General features: G+C 40.7%; 1 protein-coding gene across 14 annotated transcripts in view; it reads right to left on the bottom strand.

Moving 5' to 3' along the window:
* Positions 1 to 18,756, bottom strand: part of KLHL31 (kelch like family member 31) — a 143,741-nt gene that overhangs the window by 41,603 nt on the left and 83,382 nt on the right. For 6 of the 14 annotated variants that reach the window (XM_077903622.1, XM_077903621.1, XM_077903626.1 and 3 more), the window contains one exon: positions 8,118 to 8,210. The exons of the other annotated variants lie outside the window; for them this stretch is intronic. The gene's annotated coding sequence lies outside the window, so the exon portion shown is untranslated. The remainder of the gene's footprint in view (positions 1 to 8,117; positions 8,211 to 18,756) is intronic. 14 annotated transcript variants of the gene reach the window in all.

Here is an 18,756-nt window from a genome sequence, read left to right as displayed (position 1 = left end):
GTGAACTATGTTTATGGTGACTTCCCTTTCCAAATCATCATTATAATTACTGACAATATAGGACAACTACTGATTTAAATATATTTATCTCCTAAAAACAAATTAAAAAAATACACTTATGTCCTAATTATCCATCTTAACTAGCCTCATAAAGCTTAAAAATTTAATCGACTGTCTTTAGAGCTATGGAGATTTGATTTTACCAGATCATTTGTTAGTTTATTTTTAAGTATGCAAGAGAAAAAAATTAGAAATGTAGAAAAAAATCACCCCAACAACTGAGGACAGCTATTATCATTTTACTTGTATCAATTTTCATTCTTTTTATTTGCATAGCTTCTGCCACATAATTATAATTACACAGTTTAATGAACTGGTGTACTTTTTAAAAGAATAAGTGTGTTCAATATGCCAAAACTGTTTTGCTGACAGTTTGTTTTCTAAAGAACCACGTGCTTCTCACTAATGGGCAGAAATGCTAATGTAACTTCTGCTACTGAGATTATTGAGTTCAGTTCCTTCTTTCGCTGCCAGCCTGGCTTGCTGGCATTTATACTAGCCAATTATAGTTCAGCGTCATGGAGCCCTCTGTCCCTTGCACCACACATAGCTGCTGACCTCACCATACACTCAGCCACTCCATTTCAGGCCTCTGCCGGATTCACTCTTACTATGGGTTTATAATTCCATTTGAAAAGCTGACTAGGTCATGACATAATCAAGGATTTCTAAAGAATTTGTTCAAGAACCATTTCTCACATAGCTCTTATTGACATAAACGTATATGTGGTTTGGCTTCGGATGGCTTGATTTGTTTCTCCTTCTGTATTACTTTAAATTTGATTTCCTCATTTGTGCATTTTGTGACCTATAGGGATTGCTCATTTATTCCCTCAGCTTTCTGCTCATTGCCCTTAACAGTGAGGATTTCCTTGTCCTAATTATATAAAATAGGAGTCCTCACTTTCATCCCCCTGGTCAGATTCATCCTTAACATATACAGGGCTGGAGCGAGAGTGTGAAGGGAGGCCCAAGTGTTTTAAAAGCCCAGCAGGGCTTCAGGTACACACATGTGATCCCCCCTTCCCCGCCCAACCACCAGTCAGCTTACTCCAGCTCTTTCCACACTCCCTCCCCAAAAGCCACCTTGGACATCCTTGGGCCTGTAGGTTCACACACTTGATTTTTTTCTTATACAATGATTATGTGTTTCTTGGACATGTTACTTTTGTGGCTTAAAAAAAAACCCAACTATATCTCTTTCTCATTATTTTATCTAGTTAATTGTTGCTTATCTAGTTAATTTAGTAGAGATTTCTAGCCACCTTCCAATAACTCTTTGTCCTTCTGTTCTACCCTTTCTTTTCCAAGTAGATTACCTTTTTCAATTCTCTTGGTCACTGAACCAAGTTCTGGCTAATGGAATGGCAGAAGTTGGGTGTGGGAGTTCTAAGAAGTCTCCTTCCTAGGGGCACCTGGGTGACTCAGTCCATTAAGGAACCAATTCTTGGTTTTCGCTCAGGTCATGATCTCAGAGTCATGAGATGGAACCCCACATTTGGCTCTGTATTCAGCATGGAGTCCCCTTGAAAATTCTCTCTCCCTCTGACCCTCCACCCACTTGTACTCTCTCTACAATAAATAAATAAAATCTTAAAAAAAAAAACCAACACAAAAGAAGTCTCCTTTCTAGGACTGAAAGAACAACGTATCTTTCATTTTGAAAAGGATGTCCTTATTCAGGGTAAAGGATTAGCTTCGTCTTTGTTTTCTCCTATGGTTACTATTCTAGTTAGGTATCCTAAGTCTTTTTGAACTAATCTTAATTTATGTGTCTCTAGAAAACTATCTGGATTATATGGATTTTTATAATTTTAAAAATTATATGGATTTTTAAGTTTATTGACTATTGTATGGTTTACAAGTTGTTTTATTCCCTACTTAATTTATAACTATCAACTATTTTATTCCTAATGTCACTTATACATTATTTCTCTTTTTTGGTGTGATTGTTTGCCAGCATAGATTTAGTAATTTTACTTCTCTTTTCAATTTTTCATTTTTTAAAAGATATTTATTTACCTATTTTAAGTAGGCTGTATGCCCAACCCCAAGATCAAGAGCTGCATGTCCTACTGACTGAACAGTCAAGTGCCCCTCATTTTTTCTTTTCCTTTTTTTTTTTAAAGATTTTATTTATGAGACACACACACACACACACACACACACACACACACACACACTCACAGAGGCAGAGACACAGGCAGAGGGAGAAGCAGGCTCCAGGCAGGAAGCCCGATGTGGGACTCGATCCTGGAACTCCAGGATCATGCCCCAGGACGAAAGCAGGTGCTAAACCACTGAGCCACCCAGGGATCCCTCAACTTTTCATTTTTAATTGCTATTCATTTTTTCTTTAGATTTCCCTCATTTGAATGGTTTGTGCCTTTATCTGCATTGTTTCCTCCCTATATTATCTTTTTTCTTTGATTTTCTTTGTTATTTTTTGGTTTCTTGAGTTTTGTGCTAGATTCATTTATTTTCTGTTTTCCTTATTTTCTAATATATACACTTACAAGCCATACATTTTCCTTTAAGCATAATTTGGTTACATGAAATACAGATGTAGGACACTTAGCAAGTTCTGGCACATGTAGGCATGGCTTTTTAAAAGTATGCTTTCATGTGTCACATAAAAAGTCTTTAAAATTAAAAGAACTGCTTAAATTGTTATCTTGACTAAATATTTTCCTAGTCATATTTCTATATATATTTACATTTCCTATAACCAAGTTAAAGAAAAAAATCCTTTCAAAATATTTATTTTGTATGCTTTTTAAAATTAAAGGCTTCTTTTCTTTTAAAGCAGTTTTAGTTAGGTTCACAACAACACTGAGAGGAAGTTACAGAGATTTTTCTTTATGTCCCCTGCCCTCACATATGCCTACCTTTTTAATCAACATCCCCCAGCAGAGTGGTGCATTTGCTACAATTGATAAACCTACACTGACAAATGGTAAGCGCTAGAAGTTCGTAGTTTACATTAGGGTCCATTCCTAGTGTACTTTTTATGGGGTATTATTTTTTCTACAGAATATTTGTTTTTTTTTATTATTTCTTTTTAATCTTGGTGCTTTTTAGAGTTACCCAGGAAGCTCGATATCTGATACCAAGGCTTCAACCCAAATTATACCAGAATCTTTAAGCATTAGATCCAGACATTGTGCATTTTAAAGCTCCCCTGGTGTTGGGGCACCTGGGTGGCTCAGTTGGTTAAGCGCTTGACTCTTGGTTTCAGCTCAGGTTGTGATCTCAGGGTCTCAAGATCAAGTCCTACATCCAGCTCTGCACTCTGTGTGGAGTCTTGCTTGAGATTCTCTTCCTCTCCCATTGCCCCTCCTCTCTCCCCACCCCTCTCAAATAAATAAATAAATCTTAAAAAAAAAAAAAAAAAAAAAAACCTCCTCAGGTAGTTCCCAATACAGTCAAGGCTGAGATTCACATTAATCTTCACTTTTGGTCCCATCTTGACTATTTATAAGCTACAGCCATTCAGGACTACTAAAAGTTTAATAAAAATGAATGGATATAACTGTAATGTGGAAATTTTAATACTTTGTGTAACACTCTGGCAATATTTGCTGATTGACATTGGAAATCCATAACATGTAATTGAACATTACTCTAAATGAGTATTAATAAGTGAGTTGCCTCAGCAATTTGGTGGACTTATCATAGGGACAATAAATTTAAAGGGTAGATAGATTTTCAGACTAGTTCAGGAAAGCCTATAGGACCTACAATGTAGCTGAAACAGTTATTTGAACAGAAATGTATTAGGCACAATTGAATTAAAGACATTGTTTCCTTGAAGACTGATGATCAAGTAAAATCAGTTCTAATTAGAAAACAAAGAGACGGTAGGATTTCCCAAGGTACTATGTTATTTAATTATTTTCCTAGTCTTTGAAAGGGGCATCTTTATTGTTGTACAAGCAGAATGGTTATCTATAGCTGAGAAATTGAGGATTTCAAGTCCAGCTTGATATCCACTGTTTAGATGAATTTGGGCAGAAGAGTATAAACTCTCTGAGCCCTAGTATTTTTAAATGCAAAATGAGGACAATATCTTGAAGGACTTTTGGAGGTGAAATGGCGTCTAGAAGGTGCTGGTAGATGTTTTCTATGACACTGCTAGCCCTGCTTATTTAACATTATATTAAGCCTAAGGCATCATCTTTTTTCTCTGCCATAGTGATATCTCCAGGACTATTCACTAGCCGTGATGAATTAATTGTATAACCAAGAACGAAGAAAGAAATGCTGTGGTAGTTGGTGTTGATCTCAATATCAGCTAGGGTTACTTTTTTAGCTGACCCTGGAGAAGGAGGCATTGCACAACCTGACTTTCATCTGTGCAGGCTCTTTTAATGTGAAAAGTCCAATTACACTCCTCTGTGAGCTCTTGTGCTTATTTATTTTTTGTAAAAGTTTGTATAAATCTTATAAGGCATATAGACATGCATTTCTTTCTCTGATTATTTTTCTGGCCAGTTTGGCTTCTTGGTTAAAATATGCCTAAAGTAGCTTCCCCCACCCCACTTTTGTGTTGCCATGAAAAGGAGTCATTCTGTCAGTAGAAAACTTATAGGGGTGCCTGGATGGCTCAGTTGGTTAAGCCTTTGCCTTCAGCTCAGGTCATGATCTCAGGGTTCTGGGATTCATCTGCGTCAGCCTTGTCAGGCTCCCCACTCAGCTGGGAATCTTCTCCCTCTCCTTCTGCCCTTCTCCCTTGCTTATGCTATCTCCCTCAAATAAATAAATAAATAAATAAATAAATAAATAAATAAATAAATAAAATATTTTTTAAAAAAACAATCCAATCATGAAATGGGCAAAAGACATGAACAGAAATCTCACAGAAGAAGACATAGACATGGCCAACATGCACATGAGAAAATGCTCTGCATCACTTGCCATCAGGGAAATACAAATCAAAACCACAATGAGATACCACCTCACACCAGTGAGAATGGGAAAAATTAACAAGGCAGGAAACAACAAATGTTGGAGAGGATGTGGAGAAAAGGGAATCCTCTTACACTGTTGGTGGGAATGTGAACTGGTGCAGCCACTGTGGAAAACTGTGTGGAGGTTCCTCAAACAGTTAAAAATATACCTGCCCTACGACCCAGCAATTGCACTGTTGGGGATTTACCCCAAAGATACAAATGCAATGAAACGCTGGGACACCTGCACCCCGATGTTTCTAGCAGCAATGGCCACGATAGCCAAACTGTGGAAGGAGCCTCGGTGTCCAACGAAAGATGAATGGATAAAGAAGATGTGGTTTATGTATACAATGGAATATTACTCAGCTATTAGAAATGACAAATACCCACCATTTGCTTCAACGTGGATGGAACTGGAGGGTATTATGCTGAGTGAAGTAAGTCAGTCGGAGAAGGACAAACATTATATGTTCTCATTCATTTGGGGAATATAAATAATAGTGAAAGGGAAAATAAGGGAAGGGAGAAGAAATGTGTGGGAAATATCAGAAAGGGAGACAGAACATAAAGACTGCTAACTCTGGGAAACGAACTAGGGGTGGTAGAAGGGGAGGAGGGCGGGGGGTGGGAGTGAATGGGTGACGGGCACTGGGTGTTATTCTGTATGTTAGCAAATTGAACACCAATAAAAAAAAAAAATGAAAAAAAAAATTTAAAAAAGAAACTTATATACCAGCAATGGAGTCCTAAGACTATAAAGCTGGATAGATTTCAGGAAAATTGATTCCATCCCAGAGCCATTGTAGATGTTCCTCTAAATTAAAAGCAGAATAAGGTAGAAAGGAACTGTTAATTTGTATTTGTACCTGAGATTTATAAGAGAAACAGAGAGTTAGAGCCCTTCTTAGGGACTGAATTATGGTTATTCTAGTATTGGGTTGCAGTTTGATTGTGGAATGCAATGCTCATGTACAAACCTGGTGCCAATTTACATAGCTAATGAGCTTTACTGACCTGATTGAATAGTTGTGACAGAGTCTGTACGGAAAAGCCTAAAATATTTACCCTTTGGTCCTTCGCAGAAATAGTTTGCTGGTCTGGAAAATCATCAGGCAGCTCAGAGTAAAAAAGGCTAAGATTACTGAGAGCCTAAAATGTCTCAGCACTGCCACAGAGCTTTGCTCACTCAGCATTTCATTTAGTCCCAGCAAGTGAGCAGGATCAGAGGTATTTTCCCTTTCACAGAGGAAAAAATATTGGTTCTCAAGACAAGTCAAAGTCTGCATGGCTAGAGAATGTGAGGCTTGAATTACAGTCCAAGTTAGCCTGACCTCAAAGTTCCTTTATTTCTTTCAACAATATTTCTTCCCTCTGGATATGCAATGTCAAAAAAAGGAGTTCAAGTTCTGAATTTATGTACAACGAGGTGTGGCCCAAGGTCAAGAACACTAATAGCAACATTCAAGTGAAGGGAGCCATGAAGAATGGAAGGCAGGGTCCTGGACTCATGTTATAAATGATACTGGAATCTTGGTGAAGCAGCAAGCAATCCTTAGAATGTGTCTTCAAAAAGCCTGAGGCTTGGGCTGTGAAGCAGGGGAGGCAACATTTAGAGCTCTCCTGGGATGCTTCAGCTTCTAATCAGACTGGTCATCAGTGTGACCCGACATATCAGGAATTAAATTCTAATCACTGCATAAAATTCTGTTTTGATCATAGCTAAATATTTTCCAATCATCTTTCTGATTTCCCTATCACGTAACAAAAACCAGCTGGGGAATATAGAAATGTCTTATCAATGGCAATGATGCCACTGCTGAGATAGGGCAGCTGCCCAATCTTGGCCTCAGTGGGGACCTGGACTTTAGTACAGTCATTATAAATCCAAGGTCTGAAACTGAACGTTGCAGTCCAAGGAACAATATTTTCATCAGTTCACCTAGTTGTGATCAGGACTTAAAGGGCAGATTCATATCAATAAAAGCCAACTGACTATCACCAGTTGATAGCAGAATGGAAGAGAATGCTCATGCCTATTGATCATGACCCATATCCTCTGGATCCTCTGGATGCTATCCTTATTTTGTATCCTTCTTCATTGGACATAGACCTCCATATGTCTGTAACACGTTCATTACTGGTTAGTGTTCTGAAATGCTCTAAATAAGGACCCTGCAGTCACATCCAGGGTTGATGGTCTGGTTTCCTCACTTTCAAGCCCTATGACCGGGACAGGTTACTGCCTAAATCTCTTTCTTTCTCTGTTTCATACTTAAACTGAGAATAATAATAGTAACATAGTTAAAATGAAGCTAAAATGCAAAGGTGCCTGAAAACAATAAACAGAAAGCCTGGTACAGAGTATACATCTTAAAATACTTATTTGCCTATGTATTTATTTTTTAAAGGAGGACCCTCTTCCTCCCACTTTAGCTTTATCTGATGATGACTATTTTCTATAACATTAATTCTTATCAATCTTTGGAATTGGAGCTAAATTTTCTTGAACTTGTCTCTCAAAATTAGAGAGGGTGTCCTATGTGTCTGGAGGAATGTCATGCTTACCTTCCATCCAGATAAAGAATAGCATTGAGGGGCGGTCGTTTTGTGCACATTATCTCTCACAGTTCCACCAAATGGCTGCTATGCTTGCAATTCCTCATGAATGGAAACCAAGGTCAGTGATTAGAGGCTATATATGAGAATATTAACTTTTGGGGGTTGGGATTATTATTTTCTTTTTACCATTTTCCACATTTTTCTGTATTTCTGAATATTTCATGATGAGCATATAAATAAATATATATACACACACACATATATGTGTGATCAGAAAAATAAAAATCTATTTACAATTTAAAAATAAGAAATTTTCCCAGGTTGCAACCAGTAAGTGGGATAAGTCGGTGTTAAACCTACCCCTCCTAGGGCAGCCTGGGTGGTGCAGCAGTTTAGTGATGCTTTCAGCCCAGGGCATGATCCTGGAGACCTGGGATCAAGTCCCACATCGGGCTCCCTGCGGGGAGCCTGCTTCTCCCTCTGCCTCTCTGCCTCTCTCTGTCTCTCATGAATAAATAAAAAATAAAAACAAACAAAAAAACCTACCCCTCCTGGTGATGAAGCCCACGTTCATTCTTTCTCTCATGAATTCAACAAGTATTTATTGGTTGTCTCCAATGCTCTGTGCCAGGCACTGTCCTAGGAGCAGGAGAAAAAATGAACAAAACAAGCAAAAGTCTCTGCCTTCCCAGGGAGAATGCAGGAGAGAAAAAGACAACAAGTAATAAACAAATGTGAATCACATACCAGATGGTAGTCAATGCTACGTAGAAAAAGAAAACAGAAGAAAAAGGGATAAGGAAGTACAGGGTAGGGTAGGGTTCAACCAGGCATATGACCGAGAGTTGACTGCACCAAGTAATCTAGTTTGTTTAACATGGAATGTCAGCCAAATTAGTAGTTTGTATTGTACCAAAATGCTTGCATGCTGTCATGCAAGGAACAAAAAGTATGATACTCAACATTTCCCCCATTCATCTGCAATGAGCTTAAGAATGCTTTTGAAGAATCTGGTAGATTCTGAACATATTTTAAATAAACTAGTCATGTGTGTACTACCCAAATCTTCTTTTGGCTTCCCTTGTATTACAAATGAAATAAAAATGCCAATGTTCAAATAATGGTCCACCCGGTCGGTAGAGGAATTGACTGTGACATTCAATAGAGAACCTAAATTATGAATTAATGTATATTAAGGGCCAAACCAAGAAACCAGTTATGGAAAAATTTAGGTAGGCACATTCAAAAGTCTAGGCACTTTTTCTAAGTCTCCCATGCAACTGATGAAGCACCTGTTCTTTATCACTGATGATTACTTTTTAGTTTATACAAAATAATATATGGGGGATAAAAGTTAATGAATAAAAAAAAGACCAAATGTGATTTACTTATAGAACAGGCATCACAGAAAATGAACATCATATTGACCCACAGCACAAAGTGCAGTTGAAAGGTTCACGATGGAATATGCTGGTATGCATTATTTTCAAATCTATATTTGCACATACATGCTGAATCTGCTTCTATAGCTCTGTAATCTATAAAACTCTTCCATACATGCACAGTCCTGTGATTTTTACATACTGACTATGGCTTGTCTTTCTGCCTCCAAAACAAAACAGTCCAAGTAACATCCGAACTGTTTTAAATTGTCCACAGAAACCAAGTATTAATGTGATTGGCATTTGTGGAATGCAGTAACAATGTGACAGTAGGCATGTGACATGATAAAAATACCAATGTGTGCTTGAGAGATGATAAAGTTTATGGAAAAAAGTGTTCAATGGATTTGCTTAATCTTTAATGGGCATCAAACACCAAACAAAGCCAATGTCACCTGGAAGGTTGGGCCTGATAAGCTAACCTTCAAAGTACAATTTTTAGCCTCAAGAGTGTCATTAAAGAGTCAGACAAAAACACCAGATATTTTACTTGTCTACACAAAATTACATGCATTAAGAAATATTTCATCTTGGTAAAAGTGATTTCAGCTTCTTGGTAAGAAAAACAATTTTTTTTTTTTTTTTGGTAGCAAATATCACTTGTCCCTCCCCACACACAAAACCAAGAGTGGTGGGAATGGAGATGTCTTGACCTATAAATTGTTTAACAATCTTCTCTACTTTCTTCAGTATTTAAATTTCTTGAATCTTCAAACTGAAATATCTATAAGTACTTCCTTTATTTTAGTGACTTTCTATTCTTCTACTGCCCAGACATCTGGGAGGAAGCCTATATTTTCTAGGCTTCAAACGGAGGCTATTGAGGACAATCCCATGGTAATAAAATGAACACCCTAGATCCTTTCCAAGATGCTCCACATTTTCCCCTAACTGAACGAATAGTCTTGTTCTGGAGCTTAAGATCCAGAGGGCAGAAGCCTCTCTGAAAAGATGTTTGAACTGAGCAATGAATGACCAGAAGGAGCTGTGCATTATGCAGTTTTCCAAGTAGAGGGAGCAGCAATCCCTCCACCAGTAGGTGGCTAGCTCTGTGGAGGGCTGTCAGAGAGGCAGCCAGTCCTAATGACCCTCCTTCCAAGGGAAACTCATGCCAAATCGTGGGTGTATAGGGTGCCCCTCTACCACCCACCTCAGCCCTGCCAGCTCTCTTCCATATTCTTTTCCCTTGTTCAGTCTGGGGTGGATCTGATCTATTTAAACAGAGGAAAGGGGAGGCAAGACTCCCTTCCTGTCCAGAATTTGGGGAGAGGAGACCACCTGGCCATCTTATAGTGTCATAACAAATGGCGGTAGAGGTGGGTAGGTTAGGGAGCAGAACTTTCAGTTCTCAAATTGGTGCATCTCCATCAACCCTGGGGGGAGGTGGCTGAGTCCAGCTGCTGGGTGTGGTAGTGACTTTTCCCAGTTTCTTCGGGCCTCAGCAAAATTGCCTACAATGGGAAAAGGCATCTACCTGATACCCTATTACTCTGGTACAATAGCCATCATTTGATGAGTCTTGGGAGGTGAGATCTGGAGTGTGAGGAAGATCTGGAGTGTGAGGAGTGTGAGGAGTGTGAGCCACTCAAGCCATGAAAAGTAGATAACTTTCCAGTACAGCTGCAACCATTCACGTGACTGAAGCTGGGAGTGAACTTGGGACATGAGCTCGGGATTCCACCCTTGCTCTTGTGGAAATGAGCAGAAATATCCACAAATGGCAGCTGAAAATGTTCAAAGTCTAGATGAAGCTTTTGCTATTTGGAAGTGAGCCAAGCTCAGTAAATGACTTTGCACCTGTTTATCTGAAAACTCTTAAAATGATAATCCTAAGAGAGCAGAAATATTTATATACTCGAATAAGTCAGGGTTCATAAGTGGAATAAAAGAACCAAATTTATGAGTTTTAGGACACACATTGGTCAGGAGTTGGTCAAGATTTCATTTTTTCCCCCTTCAAGCCAGCTAAACAGGCTTCACTTTTCTTTTGCCTCAGTTATGAAGGATCTCAGATAATTCATTAGCATAACTCCATACAACTGGAGGCTTACTAGATAGTGATCTCAGCTGGAGGTTTGAATATTTATTGATTTGTTTATTTTTTTAAAGATTTTATTTATTTATTCATGAGAGACACAGAGAGAGAGGCAGAGACACAGACAGAGGGAGAAGCAGGCTCCTCACAGGGAACCTGATGTGGGACTCTATCCCTGACCCGGGATCATGCCCTCAGCAGAAGGCAGATGCCCAACCGCTGAGCAAACCAGGCGTCCCTGGAGGTTTGAATATTTAAAAACACTGTGCATAGGGTGCCTGGATTAAGTGGGCTAAGCTGTGGACTCTTGATTTCAGCTTGGGTCATGATCTCAGGGTCCTAGGATTGAGCCCACCTCGACCCCTCTATGTCTCCTGTTAGGCTCCGTGCTCAATGGGGTGTCTGCTTGAGAATTCTCTCTCCCTCTCCCTGCTCGTGTGCTCTCTCTCTCTCTAAAATAAATACACATTTTTAAAAAACTAAAAAAATAAAAACACTGTGCAGAGCATACTCAGACCTGTCCCTGCATTCAGTTCTAAGGAGCTGACCAGACTGAGTATATCCCTTACTAACAAACACCAGAGGAACCCCCTGAATGTGTGCCTTTCCTCTCTAGCAAACAAAATTTTCAGTAAAGAGCTGAGCTGTACAGCTGGACAAGGGCAAGACATTCCCAAGCCTTATCACTGTGAATTTATAGAATATTACAGATTGAGAACCAAAATTATTTTCTCACAGCTGGCATGAAACTAAGGCATCTTCATTTATTGCAAATAGCCTGCCAATGCTAAGAAAAGAATTCATTTCATCAGTCACTTAGATTACTGATGGAGTGGACTCCAATTTAAGCTGTTTAAACCAACTATACTAAAATTAACCAAATAGCCATGTTACTTTAAAAGTTGCCCATAGTAGGTAATTAATAAACACATGCTGAATGGAAGAACAGAGCTGTCAACACTGTGTCTATAAGGTGAGCAGGGCAATGTTAGGAGAAGACCATAAGGGCTGTTGGACTTGATGCTTATGACTGAGGATCTACTACAACAACTCTGTGACACGGTGTCCATTTAGCCCCTCTGTCCAGAAACCCAAGAGTGATTCTGAATTCCTGCTGCCCACCTGCATCTCCACAGCCTGTCAGTAAGTTCAGCCTCAGGTCACAGCTCAGATGTCATCTTCTTAGAGATGCCCTCTCTGGCCACAACAGTCATTACTCAGTGGCTCTCTATGAAGTGACCACGCATCCTTTCCTTTATAGAGTGTATCGCAACCTGACATAATAATCTTTGTTTATTTGCTTACTCTCTCCCTCTAGCAGAGTCAGTGACTTCATCCATCTTTCTGCTATAGCCCAGAACTTACTCATTGTTCAACTAATAACCGTTGAGTAAATGAAGTGAATGTTACTTTTCTTCTGACATTTTCTTCTATTTGGATTGTAATCAAATAAATAAATAAATAAACCACAGAAGTGCAACATGTGACAGTTGATAGGAAAGTGGGTCATCTATTCCTATTTCTTCACTTTGGGATGGACGAGTGGGTGCTGGGGCTCCAAGCTGACCTGCCCAACATCGCATAGCTTTTCGAGGGCAGAGTCCAGAATAAAGTCACGTCTCATGATTCAAGCTGGCACCCTCTCTACAAAAACTGTGGACAGGGCCAGGCTCCAAAACAATTGGAATTTGTGGCCAAGTGAACAGTGGAAAGGAATGTATGATGAAGAGTGGAAGGAAAGACTGGAAAGAAAATATTATAAGACCTCTTAAAATAATAGGGATAGGTAAAAAGATCTCACAATAACAAATAAAGGAAAATATATGTGTGGGAAGAGTAGTCATTATTATCAGCACTGGGAAAAATTAGTATAATCTGCTGCCTTCTATCCCAGGGGCTCCTTGATGGGAGATGTGTATGGGAATTGGGTGCTGGCTTCTCTGTAGGGCAGCATTGATGTGGAGGCACCACAGCAGGCTAGAGAGGGCACGCCTTGCCTGCAGACATACACTTATGCGCTGTTCTGGACAAATAAACTTTGTATGGGATTGGGTTTGGCCTAGAGGGAGTCATTTTGAGTCCCCTGACATAAACCCTTGAATCTGATTAGTTCTCTGGCTATACCAAATATATAATGAACTTGAAATATGGTCCAGGTCAAGCAGACCTACTCTGATGGGAGAAATGATAGAAAAAGCCATTGGGTTGCTTCTAAATCTAAATCATCTTCTCTTTCTACAGAAACCATGCTCAGGAGTTGACAAATAAGTGACTACCCAGGTAGAAAATCACTCAAGAGATGGTGAAGAAAAGAGGGGGTTGGTTTGTTGGCTAATGCTATGTATTCACCAGTCTACACACACACGCACACACACACCCCCCCCCACACACACACACCATTGTTTTCTTCATTTGGACTCTGGCTATGATAGATTATGTCTGAGCCAGGAAGATGGTCAAATAGTCTGGAAAGAGGTCATCCCCAGTCACTGGGGTGGGATCCCAGAATTTGTCATGGTGTTAGGAAGGAAGTCCATGGTTAGGTTGTAGAGCAAGGGCAATGGAAAAAGTCAGGGGAAGGGGTGTGGGTATTAATAACAAAGAAGGGATATAGTGAGAGGAATCAGAAGAGTTCTAGTAATTAAAGGGCGAACTCTCTATTTTTATTTTTGTTTTTTTTAAAAGATTTTATTTATTCATGAAAGACACAGAAAGGCAGACATATAGGAAGAGAGAGAAGTAGGCTCCCTGTGGGGAGCCTGATATGGGACTCGATCCCAGGATCCCGGGATCACGACCTGAGCCAAAGGCAGATGTTCAATTGCTGAGCCACCCAGGTGCCCCCAGAAAACTCTTTAAATGAAAAAAATTTTGAGAGCTAAGAAGACTCCTCAGGATTTCATCAAGCTGTCTACTTAGTGAGCTTTAACTTATATTCCCTGTGTAACAGCAGCTTGAAGGTAAGTTCTATTTATTTGTTAATATTTGTTAATTCACTTATTCAAATATTATTTGTTGGGTGTCTAGCATGCCTTAGGCACTTATAGGCTAAGAATACAACAGGTAACAACAGTAACAGAACACTATGGTTCATAGAGCTACAATTTAGTCATGGAGATAGAACCTTAATAAGTAAATCACATAGTGGGTTAAGTTTCAACTAAGAGGTACTTTGAAGGGCACTTCACGCAGGTCTGATCTTCATGTGGGAAAGAGGGATGGCCTTCCTGAAAAAGAGATGTTCAAATGCAGAACTGAAGAAGAGTACAAGTCTGCCAGGCAGAGCCTGAGGAGAGAGATTCTAGGAGGAGGGAGCAGCATGTACAAAGACTGTGTGGAGGCAAAAGATATTAAAAGAAATGTGTGGAGATCCCTGTAGCTAGAGCTGATCTGGTGATGAGCTAGACTGTGAAAGGGGATCAGAGTCGTAGGTGGGGCTAGACCGTGTGCATTGCAGGTGCAGGGAGTAAAGAAAAATAGACCAAGAGAATTTGAACATATTCCAGGGGCAAAATTTGAAAACATCTGGGTAATACCAGCATGGGTGAGTGAGACGAGCTCTTCTGGAATGCTGGGAAACACCTTTTTGGAGGACCATTTGGTGAAATGTATTACAGTTGACCCTTGCACCCCACGGGTGAGGGGAGTTAAGAGTGCCGCCACTCCTACTGTAGAAAATCCAGGATAACTTGACGCCCCAACAACGTAATTACTAGTAGCCGACTGGACTGCTTACCAAAAGCCTTACTGATAAACAGTCAGTTAACACATATTCTGTATGCTGTCTGTATTATATCCTGTATCCTTATAATAAAGTAAGCTAGAGAAAAGAAAATGTTATTAATAAAATTGTAAGGAAGAGAAAATATATTTTCAGTTGTACTGTAAACAATCTGCATGTAAGTGAACCCACATGATACAAACCTATTGTTCACTGGTCAGCTGTATAAGCCTTCCCATAATATCCTTTGACACTACTTCCAGGAAATTTTTTTTAAAAGTTTTATTTACTTATTTGAGACAGGGAGAGAGTGGTAGAGAAAGGAGCACCAGCAAGGAGGAGGCAGGGAGGCCTGCATAGGGCTCAATCCCAGGACCCTGGGATCATGACCTGAGCCAAAGGCAGACACTCACTGATTGAGGCACCCAGGTACCCCTACTTCCAGGAACTCATACTAAAGAAATAATCAGATGAGAGAACTAAGATAGTGTTATTCAACTTTGCATGAAGGAGAATTTCATGAATGGGAGTTTGTTACTCCTTTTCCTCTTAATTTTTCCTTCTGAGTATACAAATCAGTTTTATTTATCTGATTTTTTTCTCTGCCTCTGTCCATAACACAGTAAAAATAAAACATATAACTGTTATTTTGGTCAATATCTTAGTTGATTCCAAATATGATAAGGCCATTTGCTAAGGAGTGAAGTTTTTTTTTTAAGATTTATTTATTCATAAGAGACAGAGAGAGAGCCACCCAGGTGTCCCAGAAGTGGAGATTTAAAAAAAAACAAATCTGAACCACACGGTGTGTTGGGGATCTTGCTACTGAATGCACCATTGAGAAGCCACAAATCACCGCCCAACTGTGGCTACTGTCTTAGGTAATGTGACTTTGCAACGTGGCAGACTGGACGCTGTGCTATTTATGCCTGCAAATGGTATGGATCAATTTTCCTGTCTCGTATAATATGGTGCTGCTGGTATATGGATTATAAGCCTTCAGGTCTACAACTGTGACTTTGAATAGTGATTTAAATGTGGTTCTAGAGGCAGGGCAAGCAGGCGGAGGAGCAGGGGCCTCCCCTCACCCGGCCGCACCACCTCACTAGGTAACTTCCAAACCATCCTGCACACCCACCGTTCGACCTGAGATTTAAAGAAGGACAGCTGGAACGCTACAGAGACAAGGGTTTGGCTTCTAACAAGATAGGAAGGAGGAAAAATAAAATAAAAAAGAATCCAGTGGGGCAGGGGCCCTGCGAGGAGCCGGGCTAAGGGGGGCGGGAGGCCCGGGACAGGAGAGCCCACCCGGGAAGCGGGAACTGTAACAATCCGCACCGGACTCTTCCCGGAGGGAAAGGCTCAGCGGGGAACCCGGGCAGGACCGCAGGAGGGCGGTGGGGCCCCCAGCCTCCCGGGGTCACTAACAGGAGGTGCCCCGGGGACAGCGCCCCACACCCGGCGGCCAAGTGCAGTAAAAGGCTGGAGCGACCGGCGGGCCCTCGGGGAGAAGCCGGGGGTCGGGGGGGCTCCGGGCGGAGGGGGCTGCGCCCTGCTGCCTTCGGGAGCCGCGGCCCCGGGAGCGATGCAGCGGCGCAGGCCCCGGACCCAGGGCGCGGGGGACACAGCGGGGATCGTGGGCTCCCCCGGGACAGGCGGAGGCGGGGAGGGCCCAGGACAGCGGGGAGGCTCCTGCCACGGGCGCCCCCGAGCTGTGCAGGTCAGCATCCCCCGCCCCGCCCCGCCCCGGAGCATCCAGGCCCCTGCGGACTGGGAGCTGCAGTGGTTACTGCGGGAGCTGACTCCAGGGCTGGAGGGCTGGCCACTGCCATGGGGTTGTTCCTCCTGGTGTCACCCTGTGCCTGGGAGGGGGGGAGCCGCCAGGGTACAGGGGCCTCATGGGGTAACCAGCTCCCACTGAGCCCGGCACCCATTGGGGGGAGGGGCAGCTCCCCCAGGTGGATACACCTGAGAGTCAGCACAGCAGCCCCTCCCCCAGAAGACCAGCTGGAAGGACAGGGGAAGAGCAGGTTCTGGACCCAGCAGCGCTGGAAAGCTCCAGGGGAAGTGGAGGGATTTACAGTATATAGAACTAGAGGGTACCCCTCCTTTTTTTTCCAGTACAATTTGTTTTTATGTCAGACTATAAATTTCCAATTTTTTTTCTCTTTTCCCACCTTAACTACAATATTTTTACCACCTTTCATTTTTAAGATTCTTCCTTTTTGACTTTCATATTTCTAGAATTACATGTCTTAGATATATTTTCCACTTCTAGATTCCCTTCAACATACTCAACTTAATTTTTGGAAGATATATAAGATTTTTTGTTTTTTGTTTTTTGTTTTCTCTGCCTCATTTTGTTCTACAATGGCAGAAGTTGATACCTTCTAAAATATGAACCAGCATGCACCCAGAACCAAGTGGTATATCATACTGGTTCATTCTGTGAGATTACTCATTCCCATTCTGCCCCCCTCTTTTATCGCATTTATGTTTTGGTGGTCAATGTTGGAGTTTTCTACAAGTATTTCTAGTTTATATAAATTTGGGACTTCTAACATACAACTTAATACACTCAGAACCAAGAGGATCACCCTCTAGGACCCCTCAAGTAGATGACATTCTCCTTCTACTACAACTTTGTCACCACCACCATCTCCCAGTCCCTCCCCCCATTTTTTTCCTTCACCTTTTTTCCTTTTTTTCCCTCTCTACTTGTTCTTTTTTTTTTCTTCTTCTTTGGGATTCTTGGCCTTTTATTTTTTACTACTTTGTTTTAAAATTTTGTTTTTCACTTTAGTGGTCCTTTTGTTTTATTTCATTCTGATCTTGGTTTTCATTTTCGGGTCTCTGATCTTGGCAGAATCATCTAAGGTGAAATTTACTTAGGTCGTGGTTGATATTCTTGACTCAGCCCACTCATACAGCCACTCTGCACTGAGCAAAATGACTAGAAGGAAGAACTCACCACAAAATAAAGAATCAGAAACAGTACTCTCTGCCACAGAGTTACAGAATATGGATTACAACTCAATGCCAGAAAGCCAATTCAGAAGCACAATTATAAAGCTACTGGTGGCTCTGGAAAAAAAAAAAAAAAACCATAAAGGATTCAAGAGACTTCATGACTGCAGAATTTATATCTAATCAGGCCAAAATGAAAAAATCAATTAAATGAGATGCAATCTGAACTGGAGGTCCTAACAATGAGGGTTAATGAAATGGAAGAAAGAGTGAGCAACATAGAAGACAAGTTGATGGCAAGGAAGGAAGCTGAGGAAAAAAGAAAAAACAATTAAAAGACCAGGAGGAAAGGTTAAGGGAAATAAATGATAGCCTCAGACAGAAGAATTTACATATAATTGGAGTTCCAGAAAATGCTGAGAGGGACAGAGGGCCAGAAAACACATTTGAAAAAATCATAGCTGAGAATTTCCCTAATTTGGGAGGGAAACAGGCATTCAGATCCAGGAGATACAGAGGTCCTCCCCCACCAAAAATCAATAAAAACCATTCAACACCTCGACATTTAATAGTGAAACTTGCAAATTCCAAAGATAAAGAGAAAATCCTTAAAGCAGCAAGAGACCGGAAATTCCTAACTTATATGGGGAGAAATATTAGATTAACAGCAGACCTCTCCACAGAGGCATGGCAGGCCAGAAAGGGCTGGCAGGAGATATTCAGGGTACTAAATGAGAAGAACATGCATCCAAGAATACTATAATCAGCAAGGCTCTCATTCAGAATAGAAGGAGAGATAAAAAAAGCTTCAAAAATAGGCAGAAACCAGAAACTGAAAGAATATGTGGCCACCAAACCAGCTCTGCAAGAAATATTAAGGGGGACCCTATAAAAAAGGAGGAAGCCCAAAGAAATAGTCCACAAAAACAGGGACTAAATAGGTATTATGATGACACTAAATTCATATCTTTCAAGTTATTCTAAACATGAATGGGCTAAATGATCCCATCAAGAGATGCA

Source organism: Canis aureus, chromosome 7 (assembly GCF_053574225.1).
Source record: "Canis aureus isolate CA01 chromosome 7, VMU_Caureus_v.1.0, whole genome shotgun sequence".
NCBI lineage: Eukaryota > Metazoa > Chordata > Mammalia > Carnivora > Canidae > Canis > Canis aureus.
Note: the sequence above shows the minus strand (reverse complement) of the source record. Positions and strands in the feature narration are given on the sequence as shown.